We start from the raw sequence: 18,231 nt of genomic DNA on the forward strand, positions 1-18,231 counted from the left end.
TATATATATCAGTATTCGTTTCTGTCCTGTTTTATTTATTTATTTATTTATTTACTCCAATTGAAGGCCCTAGGACCCATCAAAACATTTAAGGGGGAATTTGTGAGCCCGATTTGTCAAGGGCCAAATTTGAACCCCAGTCCAGCCCTGAACGTTATTTTACATTATACGATTGCAACTCATACCCCCCAGAACGTGATTTTTTGAGGCCCCATAACAAATTCAGTGCACAAGGCCCAGAATTCCTAGCGACGGCCCTGCACACACACAAACACACACCTATATTAAATTAGCTATCTAAATGGGGACATTGCATAAACTTCTATTGCTTTTTTTTATGAAGTTATTTATACAAACTATAAATGAACACTAATCTTAACAGAAAATTTCTGCTTAAAAAAAGTATTTACTTAATTTTTTTAATATATAGTTTGTGCAAGTTTTTAGCCTGTACAAATTATATACACAGATGTATATATTATAGTACATGTGCGTTTATATTTAATTTTTGGATACATGCTCAATTCAATTACACATAAAATAGTTATTTTATCATTTTTTTTTTTTATTTATTATTATTTTTATAAGCCATTTGATGGCAGCCAATAAAATAACAGCATGTATTTTTTCAGAGACAGAGAGAGAAAGGGGGAAAAAACACTGTTCCATTTTTGTACAATTATGCACACATACGCCAGATGTTTTCAGCTAACCTTTCAATATTGTGAAGGGGAAGCAAGCAATGTAGTTCTTTATGCATTTCTCACGGTTTAATTAATCAAACTAAATGTATTCTCTTTGTCAGGAGAGTACGTAACTGTCAGACTCTGTTCCATGTTTCGTGTGTGTCCTGCTCCCCATGTGCCTTCCCATGCCCTTATTTGGTTGGTTTCCTGTTACCTTCATGTGAATAGAAAACTATCACAAAGAATTTCAGTTGAGTTCACCATTTAATTTAATGTGAAGAAAACCCATCTCAAATATGTGGAAACACTGTTCACAACTGAAATAAGTTCCGCCAAAGTATTATTTTTGGAGAGTAAAATAATCTTTGCATGACCACAGATCAGATCAGATTTTAAAGAGATTATTTACTTATGTCATATAGATCCCAGGTAGCCAAAATGGTTTGGCCCGAAAATGGCCCAGATCCGGCATGCCGGAAGAAATAACTCGGCCCGGCTGCGGTTGCCAGACTCGGCATGGACATGGGATGAATGACGCCCCAGAATCGGCCCAAAGACACTGGCCCGAGTCTGGCTGCCAAAACTGCTGGCATTGGGCCACAATCACGCCGACAAGAATTGAAACACTTAGCCTCTGAGTAAAATGTACATTTTGCTAAAAAAAATTGTTTTTGGACATTAAAAGTGTCTTTTGTAGAATTTTAAACCTACACATAAATTGTATTTTTATGATAGCAGTAACTGATTTTTATATAAAACCAGAGCTTTGAATAATTAGTTTTTCCACAAAATGTTACCTTAAAAACTTACACAATTTATTTTCATGTCATCCCCACCTACTACCCCATAACATCAATATATGCCCCCTCCCCCAGTATAAAAAATGACACAATGAAAATATGAGTGATATTAGAATTAATTTGAAAAAAACTCCAGGAGCTTCCCTAAAGGGGTCCTATTATGCTCTTTTACAAAGTCTTGATTTTGTTTTGGGGGTGTACTAGAACAGGCTCTCATACTAGGTTGTTCGAATTATTTTTCACATATTTGACATTATTACAACACCTCTCTCCCCAGTCTGGCATGAACGAGTGCAGCTCAACCAGGTCTCGTCCCATTCGTCGATATTTGTGATATCACAAATCCCGGAAAATATGCGTTACAGTCCAAACGAGTCATTCGTTGTAGTTTTTGAAAAGTGATTTCTGTTAAATAAAATATCTCCTTTTGAAGTGGACTTTGAGCTTTGTTGCTCTTTTTTATGCTCATGCAGTAACATTACAGACTAACTAAAGTTGAAAACGTGAAAAAGCATAATAGGACCCCTTTAAGTAAGCGTGCTTGATTATGGTTGGAGCTAAACTCTAGCACTATGTCAGCAAACTCACAATTATAGCTTCATTATAAATAAACATTACTTTGATATTATATGTGTAGGATGGTTTATTAAAATATAATGTTATATGTTAGATTATCAAATGTTTACTCACCAGTGTATTAAGTTCTTCCGGTCTTCTGGCAATTAGCAGCACAAAAAGTCTGTCAGGATTTTTCATTAGATGTCAAAGCTAGTGCCCATGTCTTGAAACTCATATAGCAAAAATAATGTTAAAGTTCCCTCAACCACTTTAAGCTTGTTTCATTATATGAATTAAATCATTAATTTCCAAATGTAGTTAAAGAAAAAAGAGAATGTTGGATAAAAGTAAAAAAATATTATTAGGAATTAAAATAAAAATACACTAACATATACCATAACATGGGCAGGTAAAAGATGTTTAAGTTTAAGTGTCACTGCTACATACTATTTAATGAGCTGCTGCCAGAACACAGCCGAGTGAGCCGACACTCAGCCACAATTGGCCCGATTGCACTGGCTACCTGGGATGTCAAGAGGTTTAAAATATGGGTGGATATTTTAGTTTTAGACTTTGGCAGCATTTTGGCTGTTCTCAAGGGCACTCGGATCATGTGCCAAGCTAAAACCAAACTGGCCACTGACCACTCACTCTCGCACTATCATATCTATCTCTCTAAGAAATCCCACAGAGTCTTTACACCAGAGCACCCTCTCAGCCGAGGCTTACCTAATGTGACCTTCATTGCTCTTCTCCCATGTCCACTCACGCTCTCTCTCTTGTGCTCTGACAGCCTTGCTGATAATGCTGTTAAATTAAAAATCCATTCTTAGACAAAAACCTAACTTTACTGTACACCCATTACATACAAACAGTGCATTTTCCAGCCATTTCACATGTTTAGAGAAACCCATCAACTGTAACTCAGTTCTCAGAATAAATTTGTTGATATAAACTCCTGAAAATATTCTCAATCAAGATGAATCAGCACACACACCATCCCACTCTATACAACGATTATTTGGACACTCTCATGGAGTTTTAATTTCTGTTTCCACACAAACTTTTTTGATTCCACATAAAGTACATTTTATTTAATTTTTTTTCCACACATAAACTAGCAAAACAGCAAAAAGATCTACAAACAGCAAAACAAAAGAGTTAGCCCAGACTTTTTAGCTAGTATGCAAAAAGCAGTATGTCAAATGAATGGTATGTCTGAATATGTGGTATTCAGAAAGGGTTGACCAAAAAAAGGTCACACTTTACTAACCCATGAGGCCAAGAACAAGAAATTACCATATTTGTAAGTGGTCAGGAACAGCAATGCGGCTGTAAATCACATTGACAACATGCCAGATCTAGTGTGCTCAGATTGTGGTTAAACACCAAAAAAAAAAAAAAAGATGTAGAAACAATTTTTCATCAGAAATTGCTAGTGAATTTCACAAACAATTATGAAGAAATGTCAAGTTAACACATTGAATTAAAGCTTAAATTTTGAAAAATCTAAAAAAATATTTTAAAACATACTCCGATAATATTTGCTTTATTTACAATTTCAAAAAATAGTTTACAGTGCACTCCACAATAGAATATACTATACTTTATATTATATTATATAATAATCATTTAATAGAACATAGGCTTTTAAAAGTTGAGAATCTAAAGTCTACTGCATACACAAATAGTGTGTGGTTGAATTTAATAAAATGGTCAAAGTTAGTCTGAACTTTCTTAAAGCACCATTATTCTACGTATTGTCGTTAATAAGAAGTATTCAAATAAGTCAATTTGTGTTTCAAATATCTCTTGAACTTATTCATTTGTATTCTTTGTGTGTTGTTCTTTTATTCTCATTCTGCTGCAGTAAATAAATAGCAGTTTCTGCTTTCTCGTTTTTAATGTTGTTTCTACCACAGCAGTTTTGAATGTTCTTTAAATGGAGCTGACGGGGAGGAGAGGGTGTGCTCAGGGTTTATCACCCAGCAGTTGTTCTGAAAGCAAATGAAAGACTAGTTCAGTTTATTACGGTCTAAAAGAGAATCATTTTGACCCTCTGGGAAAACAGTTTGTTTACTGAAACACAAAGAGTGAAAAAAAAAAAAAAGCTAGTCATGTTGTCTGCTTTCATACAAATACAATTTCATATACTGGAGTGTAAAGCAGCATTAAACACATTTTGTCTGGAGATTATTTTTGCAATTCCTACTTCAAAAAACGCCATCAAAGGACCAGGTGCTGCTCTGAACAACAGATCTTTCATGTTGTCTTGACAGCCAGGCCAAGGGTTAGCCAGAGACTAATGAGAGGACATGGCATTGGATTCATAGCACTAAAAATATATATATTGGCGACCACTGATCTAGATGAAATCAGAGCTCTTTCAAAAGCAATCATCAGGCTACAATTAGCAGTTTGTGGTACATTTGGTTTAGCAGCATAAGAATACATATTCAAATCTAGATTGATGAGTGACAGAAATTGATATAGTGACATGTCAGTCAATGAACAATGCCGCTGTCTTATTCGAGAGAAAAAAAAAGACAAAGAGAGAACAAAACTGAACCTTCTAAGAGGAATGAAGCATTTTCTCGTATTCTCCCTACTTAAAATGTTAAACCGATATATATATCTGGTGTGTTTAATGCTTGTAGTAAAAAAAGTGATTTAAAAAATAGACTTTTTTAGCTTAAGGCTAAAAGGACTAAAAATATGAAAGATATTTTCATAATATTTTATTTGACATGTTTAAAACAAATCAAATAAAACAATAATACAATAATAATAAGATGAAGAAGATAATGAAAAGACAAAAAGTAAAAAAAGAGACTAAAAGTAATTTATTTTCAGAGTTGTCAATTTCTGGCTAAATGAAAAACAGTAACATAATGTGGTCGAGTCCAGTGATGTGACATTATGAGCAAATCACCAATGGGAGTCAATCAAAATCCCTTTTAAGGAAAGCCTGTTTACTCTGTGGCCATATGTGCAATGCCTCCAGGCAGCTACTTTGGGTATCCAAGACCATGTCCTATCTATCTGAAAGGGGAAATCTCAAAAACTGCTTGCCACACTCACATTTAAATACTATATTTCAAACCAGCAACACAATCTGACATGAACAGTGACATTAGCAACTGGTGATTGGCACTTTTATTTAGAAGGCGGAACTTATTCTGCCATATTTCATCTTGCACTTTCTCCCATTCATAATAATATGAGTGAATTGTCTTGGTATATCTAAAGTTTTTGAGTCAAGTCAGTGAAGCACATGATTCAAATGTAGTTTTTAAAACTTAAGAGTATGAATGAATGAATGAGGTATTTATATAGTGCTTTATTATGTACTACTGTACACCCAAAGCGCTTTACAATCATGTCAGGGGTCTCTCCTCACCCACCACCTGTGTGCAGCATCCAATTGGATGAGTAAAATTAAACAACATAAATCAGCCAAATGAAATGTCTTAAAGGGACCCTGATGAATTCAGTGACATGTTTGTATGTTAATGTGCATTTATAAGACTATTCTGAAGCCCTGACAGAAGTAATTGCCCTGCCTCAGTCGGGGTTTAATTGCTTGGTCACATAATGCAGACTCTCTGTGTGCGACTGGTCCTTGCTCATGGAGACGAAGAAGGGGAACAGTGAGGAAATGTGACGGCTCGTTAGAGCTTTATTGTGGCTCTTGGGAAAGGAGAAACCCATTGTTGGTGTCTCACGGTGTTGGTCATAAGATCCCCCGCTGCAATAGTTATTCGATAAACATTCAATTAAACTTTCTTGCTACGTTGTTGTTGTCCTGCTGTCAGCTCAGCTTATTCAAGTCATTTTTTCCCCCCACAGAATGGACACTGATGGATATTTATCATCAATTTCATGTTGATAAGACAAGGCCAAAAAAAATAAAAGAAAAAGAAAACAGGTTCTACAAGGTTACAAGATCACTGAAGAACATGTTCTGCATGATAAACATCTTCTGCATGATGAATAATTTCAAAATCTTTTTTTTTAAATCATCAGTATTTATCAGTTAGCAAACCTTTTTTTTTTTTGGACAGAAAGGAATTATTTTATTTAGAAAGGATGCATTATTACATCAGAAGTAACACTAAATACATTCAGAATGGTACAAAACATATATTTCAAATAAATGCTGTTCTTTTGAGCTTTCTATTCATCAAAGAATCCTGAAAAAATGTGACAATAATAATATTTCACAACGTTAAGATTTTTAGCTATATTTTTATCAAATAAATGCAGCCTTGGTGAGCATAAGAGACTTCTTTTTAAAACAAACAATCTTACCAACCAACTTTTGAACAGATGAGTATCTTGAAAGGGTGCTACAGTTGCCTGATTTTGAGTGGTAGTAAGAAGTTTGTGAGAGTTTGAGGGGCCTGATCAACCTGATTAATGTCCAGTTGATTTGGATATGCCCCTCCCTCTGCACCAATCAGACTGATGCAGTAATTACTGCCTTTACCTGTTGGTGTGGAGGAAGATAAAAGCAATAGCACAGCAGAGAGAATGTTACTGAAGTAGCTGCTGACAGACTGCTTCAAACAGCTCCTCTCATCTATTCTTGGGGTATGAAACTTACCCTATCTGAAACAAGTCGTACACAGTTTAGCTTCCAAATAATTGTGGTTGTTGTTGTTGTGAAGATTTTTATTTTTATTATTTTTAACTGGAAAACAAAACAGACAGTGACTACGAAAAGTATCTTTTCTATGTATTATAAAGCACTGTGAAATAAACTTATGACAAAAGCAAATACTGACTATTCTGTACTCCTGTAGGCTACATTCTGTGATTTTTGTTTCCTACTTGCTGAGAAAAATAATCACACACAAGTTAATTCAAATAGTAAACAGTTGACCTGGTCATAGCACTCAAGGTCGAAGGCTCTTGCCACAATTGAAGATTAATAAAACAGAAATTTCAGTATTTTTCTTTGAAGGTTCTGTTGGCTAGGGGTGTGCAATATCACGATTTTTGATCACACATTCACATCAAATGTTAACACAGCAGTAGAGTTACACTCATGGGACACTGCACTTATTCGCAATCACAAATGTACATTATTTGCATGTGCTTTAAAATGTTTTTTCTAAATTAACTTTATAAAAAAACTAAACAAAATATAATCACTTTTCCATTACATACAAAACTGAACTATTTTAATAGCTGAAACAGTAGTATAAGCTTTTTTTTGGAAAAGGGGAAAAAAGACTGGCTAGGGCCTATATTTGAGGCCCGTGCAGGGCTCTAATCCACTTCATCCAACGTTGTTTTGTTCTCTGTTTTCATCTGTGAGCATGCTCTTGATATATGTATTTTACCATTTTGTTGAGTTTAAAACGTGTGACACATTCGTTCTGCTATCACTGATCATTTGGTGGACAAATATTTTCAATTAAAATTTACCACTGACAGAAACAGTCGGCTCTCGTGCCTTTTACATTTAAATCTTTATTACAAACAGTCCCCCGGGTCTTAAAGAACTTTGTTTTTCTACCTCCACAAGACACAAGAGCAACTGTTGCCTTGTTTATCTAAAAGTGCACTTTTCTTTGTTTTAAACCTATCCAAAAAGCCTGTGAAACACAGTAGACTTTAATTATATCTACTTATTGTGAAATTAATACATTTCCGTTTCAATCCATGTTCATTTTTACCGCGAACAAAGCACTGTCACTTTAATTCAGCGTGTGCAGCACAGCAAAAATAGACTCGGTGCATAAACGATCGCTGCACTGCTGCAGACGCGCCGCTCCTGGAACGCACTGACGGACTGCAACCGCGTGCAGTGTGAAAGCTTTAATCCGTTAACATGGGTGTGTAAAAAAACGCAAAGCATACGCACTGCAGACGGAGTATGTGTGAAACAGGCCTAAGTCGCTGGATCTCCCTTGATACATTATCATAGATGTTCCGCTGTACTTCAAGCCATTTTTGATGGACATAAGATCCAGAAAAGAACACAAAGTCTTTCCAACAAAGAAAATAAATTGTCAGCATCTGGTACATTTTTGACGTCATCTACTATGACCAGGTTGAGACAGTGTGCACTGCAGTGCACATAAAATGCAAGCTTGGCCATTGCTTTTATTCTCGCTTGAACACCTGAATGGGCCCCACTCATTACAGCTGCCCCATTGTACCCCTGACCCACAAGATTTGTCTTGTACTTCAAACCATACTTCTCCAAACAGCCAATTATTTTCTCAGTTAAGCCAGCAGCATCAAGCTTTTCTGCCTCTTGAAATTCTAGAAAGCTCTCATAAATCAGACCATGGTAACAGTATCTCAGAACAATTGACATTTGCTCTTTTTAGTCTCATCTACGATCACAGAAAATTGTCCACTCTCTTTAACTTCTTGCATGATTTCCTCTTTTACCATTTCTGCCAGACAAGCCAGTATTTCATTCTAGATGGTTTTACTTGTACAATGTTTTGATGTATTTTCGATTCTCTGTTACCTTTTTCTGGCAATGTTCATCCATGACACCCAACAGTGAGGTAATTTTTTCTCCCATCTTTTTGTTCTCTGCCCATGCTACCATTGTGTTTACATAGTTCCCAAATTTGGCATGAGAAGTAGCCGCCTTCCAATTACTGTACCCCTCAAAGGAGGAAAAATCACTCTTTGGAGAATCAGGGAGAGAAAAATGTCTACATGCAAAACAGTAGCAGGCATCTCTAGACTGTGAGTATTCAAGCCATGGATGTGTTTGATACCAATCAGCACGGAAGCTCCACCTGGAAAGGTCTTCTTTGGGAAGTTATATAGTTTTGGCTGGGTCGGGCCTTTAGACCTCCTTGATACATCAAGAAGACAAAAATATTTTAAAGTCTAATAAAAATCACTTATATTCAAATGCTACGATACGAAACCAACATTTAACACCGGTGTTAAATTGAACTGCAGCAACCTTTGTCTAAATGTTTTTAAAGATCTCACCAGTCCAGTATCTAATAAAAAGCACTGACTGTAACCATGAATAGTAAGGTTAAATGTCTATAGAGGTATGGTCCTTTAAATGGTTATAGGTTATATAAATCACATATGTTTTGCCTATTTTTTATTGATGTAAAAAAAAAAATTAAAGGCACAATGAACACAACATACCATGGGCACCTGACACACAGCGTGCTGGTGTTTCAAGCTCTCTCTCCTCTCTTTCAATGTCTGAGCTCTCTGTCTCACTTAGCCCTCTCTCTTCCACCACTCCACTCACTTCATGCTGGATTTCTTCTGCTTCTTCACTTCTTTCTAGCTCTTTGTCGTCCATTTCTATATTTATTTCTTCCACCATTCCATCTCCTCCTCTGCCTTCCACAACTTCTCTTGTACCCTTTTCTGTCTTATGTGCACCTTCCACTTCCACAGTATCTGATTCTAATTGTCTTGTTCTTTTTGGTAAAACAACAACAACAACAAAAAACTCTGAATGTCAACCTTTTTTTTTCATAGTTTCCTGGGAGATGCAACAAGTACAAAGTTTAGACTTTCTAGCATTCTAAACACTACACTGAATAGTTGAATAGTTTCGTATCCTTAATGAATACAAATCAAAACATTAGGCTATAGCATAACTGAGTGATTTCATATGCACGTATGGAATATTTTGATTGCTGCACTAACTAGCTAACAAGGCATGATGGGCTAATGTTAGATAGAACTGCTTTCCATAAACCTGCTGTTTAGTTGTCATATAACTAGAAAGCAACTACCTCAGGCATACTAAGAAAATGTTATGTAATCAATAGTCGTATTTGTATTGTATTTTTTATTCTAATTCAACATGTATCTGTAAAATATGACAGTAATTCAGTACCTGGATTTGTTGACGTGATCCTCAACTTCAGGAAATCGACGGACACTGCCAAATGATTTGTTGTCACGTGACGTCACTTGTCAAAGCTACTGAACAACATACTTTTGAAAATAGTTTAGAATTAAGCAGTTAGTCATTAATATATGCAAAGATATCATCAAAATTAACTATAATAATATATATTATACTTATACACATCACATGCTTCGATTAATTAAAAGAGCCGGATAGAGTCATTTGTTTGTGATCAGTCATCAGGCTGGTTGCATTGAATGTGTTTGACTCACTAAAACGAAGCAGTTCATAAGAGTCGTTTGTTCGACCTACGCTTTAATAGAAAGATGAGATTTCTTTATTTACGGGCATATGTTTTTTTTTAATGTCATCACATTGAAGAGTCGCTGCTGTAAATCAGTCGAGGAAACTAATTACATTTATATTTTATACATTGGGAAAAAATTATGTGTTGAAAACAACACACACTGTAAAAAGAGATGTGTTAAAAATTACACGTTGTGTAGAATTTAACACATGTAGTGAGTGTGCTCAGGGACAACACATGTTGTGTCAAATTTAACACACAATCTGTGTCATTTCTTAACACATAACTGTGTTTATAATGTCATAATCAATAAACATCTGATCATATTTTTTTCTTGCCATAATAAATGTACTTTTATAAAATACACATACAGCAGCCAGAGAAAAATTAATAATTAAAAAAAAAAAAAAAAAGGGTCAAGAGCCCAAATAAAGGTGCCACTAATCACGATTCTGGTGACTTCAAATGAAACATTCAATAAAACATCAACATCTAAACCTCTGTTAATTATCAATAAGAACTTCTTTAGATGTCTGACAGAAATAAAGTCAGTCTGGTAATAATGAGTGAAAAGTGCGTTGAATGCAACATTTGAAAAAGACAAGAGGCATGATGTGATTGGTTGCCAAAAAACACCAGTTATTCTTTAAAGTTTTAAGGTTTTCATAAACACAGACTGCCCTCCAGCCAGTGCTATATTCTATCCAGAGTTACATATTTTAACACACATTGTGTGTTAAAAATCTACACAACGTGTCAAAATGCCATCAACACACTCTGCGTGTTGTTTTTTAACACATCTCCTTTTAGAGTATTGAGAGTATGTAAATGATGACAGAATTTTCATTTTTGGGTGAACTATCCCTTTAATGTTAATAAAACATTAAAACACAAAGAGAAAAATCACTCACTGCTCTTGACTGAATAACTTTAAAACAGTTGCTTTAATAAGAATCAATGTATAATTTAAACAGTGAAGTGTATATAGTGTTTTATTTTTATATTTGTTTATTCAATTTCTTGAATGCTACTGCTACATACACCTTCCTGAAAAATAAAGCACTGTTTGTTTTATTTGTATATTATGTGTATTTATAATGTGTATCTTTGTTCTTATTTTTTAATAACAAAGATAAAATAATGACAATGTTTTTTATCTTCGCCCACTTTGGCCTAAATGTCTGCCATTGATTTTTATTTTATATTTTGTTATCTTGTAAGGCTTTGTTTTTAAAATAGGGAAAATAGTTTGCCTGTACTGCTCAGACAACTTGCAAAATAGTGAAACCAACATGACAAAGAATCATGATAAAATCGGGAATTCCTGGAAAAAAAAAAAAGGTGATATGACATTTTTGCCATATCGCCCTACCAGTTCACAAAAAGTATTTTGTACACGGCAAGCTAAATAGAATGTTGTCATGATAAATTTCCCTAATATTTCCCTGAGTTCACCCTAAGATACCATAATTACAGTAGACAAAAGAAGATGCAAATGCACTGAGTATTTAAATTGATGTTTTAAATAATAAGCCCACACTGAGGTGTGAGATTAAATCTCATCTGGTTTCAATGAAAGAACAGTGGGCATCACAAAGAAATGAAGACTGAGGCAGGACAAATAGTCAATATATGAAAATAATAAACAGAATGACAGCACATTTGTGTAAACTTGACACACAACAACATTGAAAGCAAATCAGATTTAAGAAAGAAAAGGCAAAGTAATGACATAATCTCCTTTATTCAGACCAGAATGATGCAAACTAGAGTGCTCTAATAATAACCACTAACAATGTCATAATTATGCGCATTGTTAACTACTACAGACCTCAAGACTCAACATCTGATACTTAAATTCTCAAAAGACAGTAAATATGTTTATTTTATATTGCCATATAGACCAACGAATCTTCTTTCAAAACCTCTCAAAGAAATATGAAACTACACATTCTGCATCTAGTGTTTGAAAAATAGTGAAATGTCAGAGGCACAAGAATATAGTCTCAGCTTAAATCTTGTTTGTCCTTTAGAAAATCTTAGAATTATAAATCAAAGCAATGTGTGTGTGTGTTTGTAGTCAGGCACAAGGCATATTTAAAGGGGTCATATGATGCGATTTAAATTTTTCCTTTCTCTTTGAAGTGTTACAAGCTCTTGGTGCATAAAGAATATCTGTAAAGTTGTAACATTATAATTATCTCCCCACTGGAAGCAACAAATGCCTTGTTTATAATGGGTTTTAATGTTTTTGTCTCGTCGCTCCAGCCGGACAGGGCATCACACTATGGTAGGGGCGTAACATTTCCGACACACGCTTGAGGTATTCGGCTAATCACAACGCACTGGATAGCTGGCCAATCACAGCACACCTCGCTTTTCAGACCGATGAGCTTTGTAAAAATCGATGCGTTTCAGAAAGGCGGGGCATAGAGGAGAAACAATAATGTACAGTATGTGGAAAATAATGTGTTTTTTTAACCTTAAACCACATAAACACATTTCATTACACCAAATACACAAAATAATGTTCTTTTTAGCAACATCATATGACCCCTTTAAGCCACAGCACTAGCCTACAACAACTGCTCTTCCAACAAGTCTTTCTGAGACTCTGTTGGGTTTCTACAGCTTAATTAATGTGAAGTCGCAATGGTCTACGTCACAAGAAGTGCAGAATGCAGACTGTGACCACAAACTATTGCACAGAAACTATTTGCAAGCTGTCGACTCGATAGTTTAGAACCATAAGCATAAAAGATGACGATTTTAAGAAAAATGAAATTTTAAAAAAGTATTCAATTGTGTAATAATAAAACTAATTCATTAAAAAAATAATCCACAATGAGTTATCAAACAACATAAAATAAATAATTGATAAATATTTTTTTCTTTAGTTTACGTTGTTTCATAACAACGTAACGTAATCGGCTGATCACAGTGTCCAAATAAATAAATAAATCTTTCACTGCAAATCATTCTGAACTTTCTCGTTATCCCGCAATCCATTTTTTTTACTTTACCACATGATTTATCAGATTCAGTTTTTATGTATTGCAATTTATGCTTATCCTTGCACTCCTCTCGAAAGCCTATGTTTCACATGACTAGTTGGGAGTCAGGCAGAATTACTAGCAGAATCTCTTCAAAGTAAGGCTCTTATAGCAAACTAGCATCACTCGGCACTATGAATTCTGTCATGCCATGCGTGACTGACACATTACAGATTTTGGCGGTGCAATCTGGAGAAAGAGAGAGGAAGTGAAAGGCAGGCAGACCTCGAGAAAAAGGAATGATAGAAAATGGAACACTGTGTCATCGCCTATTGGGATAGTAATCATAACTTTGCCTGCCGGCCATAAATTGTCTTAGGGACATCTAAAGTGTTATGGCATTGACTTTCACGTGAAAGTTTCCTGCTGCTCACAGTGTCTACAATACATCATACGATGACATGTCGCCTGGAGTGTCCCCCATCACATTCAAAGAAACATTCTTAGAGACGACTCACTTGCTGATCAGGTTGCAGCACAAAACTTTACTGTACCTCCAAAAGAGCTGAGCTGACTTACCAGCTGTCAAACATAAATATTTAGTAAAATATGCATAGTGTTTGTCTTCAGTGTTATGACTAAACTTCTGCGAATTAATATAAATAAATTATGAAAAAATGATAGCAAACAATGGCATAATGTACAAAATACATGCTAAAATTAAATAAACATAATGCAATCTGCCAGAATAACAAACACATAAGGTCAAAAAGTTTGAGAACACTAGTAAAATACTTAAAATTTACATTCCTTTTCAATTTAATACTCAATTTTCATCACTAATTATTACATAACAAATCATGGGTTTTCAATGTGATCTTAGACTTACAGACTCCACTGAAGTATATATATATACTTTTGTTCTCTTTATTTCTACATTCCTCACAGACGTTAATCTAGGTTCAGATTCTAAATGGCACCTGCGTGTCTGGGGAAAATCCAAATAAAGACTTAGATCTAACTCAAAAATCAAAGTAATTTTTGTATAATTCAACAAATCTCCCTGTTGTATGTGATTCATTCTCAAACAGTGAGCTGAGAATGACTGTCACAGCGACAGATGTTGGTATTTGAAGCTCTTGTGGGTGTGGGAGTGATTATTTGTCACAGAATTGCTCCACTATGTCCTTTTTAGGTAGTTTTTGATTATTTTTTAAAATTTAAAGTCTGTTTCTTTTGAAGCCCATTTGGTACAATCTAGCAGACTAAATCTTGATTGCACTATTCAATATTATTTCTGTCTCCTTTATCACACCAGTCAGGGACAATGCATTTAGTCTGTCTGATTTGTGGGCCATTGCAATGGACAGGACTGGACTTCTCCAAATTTTCCCTCTGTCTCATCCTAAACGCATGTCATGCATTGCATTTTAATGCAGTTTCATCATAATCCACAGAACCGATAATGAAAATTCATGTCTGCTGCTCAACACTTTTGTAGTATTATATATAGAGGTGATAAAGTTGAAAGGTACATTTATAGCCACACCTCCCTACATCTGTCACTTGTTTTATTAAGGTCAGTAACCGAACCATAACTATTTAATATGACATCAAAAAAGGCCATCAAAGGGAGAAATAGAACAGAAATGGAAATAGAAATATTCTTTGTAAATATTAGACGCCAGTCAAATTTAACTAATATTTTGGTGTTGCATGTGTCAGAACTCAAGAGTTAAAAAATAAATAAATAAATAAAACACAATAAACCGATTAGTCTAAAATAAATAAGACAAACAGGCATTGTCCGTTGTTTTCTGAACCAGAATCAATGAACTGTTCAACTGTCTGAATTGGTTCACTACGCGTCACTCACCGAATCATATGACGTTTCTAATGCTGTTAACACAATAAAAAGAGCACTGGATTAAGTGAATATTTATTGCAAATCCACCAAAACAACGCCTGCAAATCAGTACCGCCGCTCCCTATACGCAGTTTGCGTAGGGCACCAGCTCCCAGGGGGCACCATCCCAGCTGCTCATAAAAAATAAAAAACTTTAGTTCTATATTAACATACATATAAATAAATACAAATATAAACGTGAACATATATATATATATAATTATAAAAAATGCATTTTACGGTGAATGCAGTAGGCTAAGCACACGTGACGCACCATTCCACGCCCGCGCCCGCGCCCGCACCCACCTCATATTGGCGGCTGAGGCCCTGTCCCAAATGGCACCCTAAACCAATCATGGTCTTCCTCTGAGTCCGCACTTTCGTGACGTAATGCCGCTTTGACTGTCGGGTAGAAGTCTGCTGCAGAGCTCGCACCAGTGCAGGCTCGGCAGATGTGTGGATCAAGGGCACATAACGGCCGCAAAAGGGGGCGCTCACGAGCACCCTTCTGAACGCTAAAATGACAAAGGCCCTGTCCCAAATGGCACCCTAAATCCTCGCGGTCTTCCTCTGAGTCCGCACTTTTGTGACGTAATGCCGCTTTGACTGTCGGGAAGAAGTCTGCTGCGGAGCTCGCACCAGTGCGGGCTCGGTAGAAGTGAGGATCGAGGGCGCATAACGGAAGCAAAGGGGGCACTCGCGAGCACCCTTCTGAATGCTAAAATGACAAATGGGACACCCTACGGTCTCGTGGACTTAACGGACACGCACACGTGGCGGCCATTGTAAGTCCGTAAGACCGCAAGTGCACATGAGTGTTCCTTTTGGGACAGGGCCAAATGGGACACCCTACAGTCTCGTGGACTTAACGGACACGCACACGTGGCGGCCATTGTAAGTCCGTAAGACCGCAAGTGCACATGAAGTGTTCCATTTGGGACAGGGCCTGACTGATCATAATTGATGGACAACTATGCCCGGAAAAAAGACATCAGCAGTCCGGCGGCGAGAAAAAAAAAAAAGTTAAAAAGTCCAAGATGAAGCCCGTGCATCCCTTTCAGGTACGTTCATAATCCTGTGAAACTTTTTTGGCTGTTGACGTTATTAACGTTCATTAACGTCAAAGCTGCAGTCTGTAACTTTTTTGTTTAAAAATTAGTAAACATAAAGAAGTTGTCCCAGCTAGTATGCTATATTAGTGATGGGAGAAACGAACAATTTTGAAGCTTCGAATCAATTGAACCATTGCTTCGCAAAATGATTCACTGTTTCGAAGCGCTCGAAACACCACTGCTGATGCAGTGGTTCGCCGCTGTGGGGCGATCTCAGTGAACTCGCATAATTCACGGGTTCACAGAGATCACCCCCCCCTAGGCGAACTATTGAAATTTCGAAACGTTTCGAAACAGTTATGATGTAACGAAACCTCGTTTACTGAAATCATGTGACTTTGGCATTTTGATACGCGCTCCGAACCACTGTTTCGAAACAATTGATTCGCAAAGGTTTCGAAGCTTCATGAAGCAGTGTTTCAAAAGCGGCCATCACTATGCTATATCGCACGTGAGGATGCTGCAGGTGACAGATGGTTTATAGCCTTTTCTCACTGCAGCTGGAATAAATGGCGGATTGTAATCCAGAAAGGTCGAATTGGCACGGTTTGATGTGATATGAGCTAACCGATCGTTAGATTTAATCACCATTGATAGCGCAATGTAATGCTTTTTTCCTCAGTTGATCAGAACAAAAGTGGCAGTTGTTACTTACTTGTTCAGATGACATTCTCCAGTGAAAACTCTTATTTGGGTCATACTTTCAAGATGTAGAATCTGTAAATACAAAGTGCAGTATCCACACCGGTGCGGTGACTGACAGCGACACATTAGATTCATCCGCGCTGGAGCCGTGCCGGTGCACAACCCACGCAAGGAAGATAATTCTGCAAATAGCTGCAATTGCAGGTTTTCAAACAGAGATGGTGACAAAGAGGCAAAACTTACGGACTGCAGCTTTAATTAATGTTTTAATTGTCATATAATGAGCTCATTGACGACTTCAATGTGCTTTTGTAAATTTGTAAATTTGGAATGCTCCAGCAGATGACATATATCAGTGTTGATTTTAGAAGTGTCTATTTACACTAAGTGCAAATAGCCTGCCTTGTTGGCAGAAGCTATTTACACTAATTCCAACCACCTACGTGTGATTGGGCTAGTCAGTACTGCAAAAGACGGTCCCACTTAATATTGTGTCCCTAATACCTGTGTACTTACATAGTAACTAGATGTGTATATAGTATGTAACCACAGTTTAAGTACACATTGGTACATAGTATCTACAGCTCTAATGTTTGTGTAACTACACATATGTAACAACCCACTGAATGGTATGTGTAAGTACAAATGTGTAACAGGACATTGGTAACAACACTTTTTGGTAATGAAAGTACAAATGTGTAACAGGACTAACAGCACTTTTTGGTAAAGAAAGTGCTACACTTTATATTAGTTCTATCATGTAATTACTCTGATGTTACACAGCAGCAGCCAGTAAGTTAGGCTTTACATATAAATTGTGGTCTGTGCCCAGAATGTTACTCTTTATATTAAGTAGACAGTTCCTGAGGAGTTACCATGTAAGTACACTGGTATTACAGTGGTGCACCAACTCCAACTCGAGATCCAACACATCCCACTTAACATATCCCTAAACCTACCCATCTCCACCCTCTGGATCCCATTTCCACCCCTAAACCTACCCATCTCCACCCCCTGGATCCAATTTCCACCCCTAAACCTACCCATCTCCACCCCCTGGATCAAATGGTTCCAATTACTCCTACCCATCTCCACCCCCTGGATCCCATTTCCACCCCTAAACCTACCCATCTCCCCCCCCTGGATCCCATATATAAATAGAGAGACAAACAGCGTTAAGGAAAGGGTAAATTACATGAAACATGTCCTGTTAAAAATAAGAAATTTTATTTTGCATTAAGAAAAATAAGCATATTTTAGCGCCATAAAGCATTGTTTTCATTGTTTTCAAACATTTACATCCACTTTCATCAATTCACAAGGGTCTAATGCACAAAAGAATAAATAATATAAATAATAA

Source organism: Sinocyclocheilus rhinocerous, unplaced genomic scaffold, assembly GCF_001515625.1.
Source record: "Sinocyclocheilus rhinocerous isolate Xijiao unplaced genomic scaffold, SAMN03320098_v1.1 scaffold431, whole genome shotgun sequence".
NCBI classification, from domain to species: Eukaryota; Metazoa; Chordata; class Actinopteri; order Cypriniformes; family Cyprinidae; genus Sinocyclocheilus; species Sinocyclocheilus rhinocerous.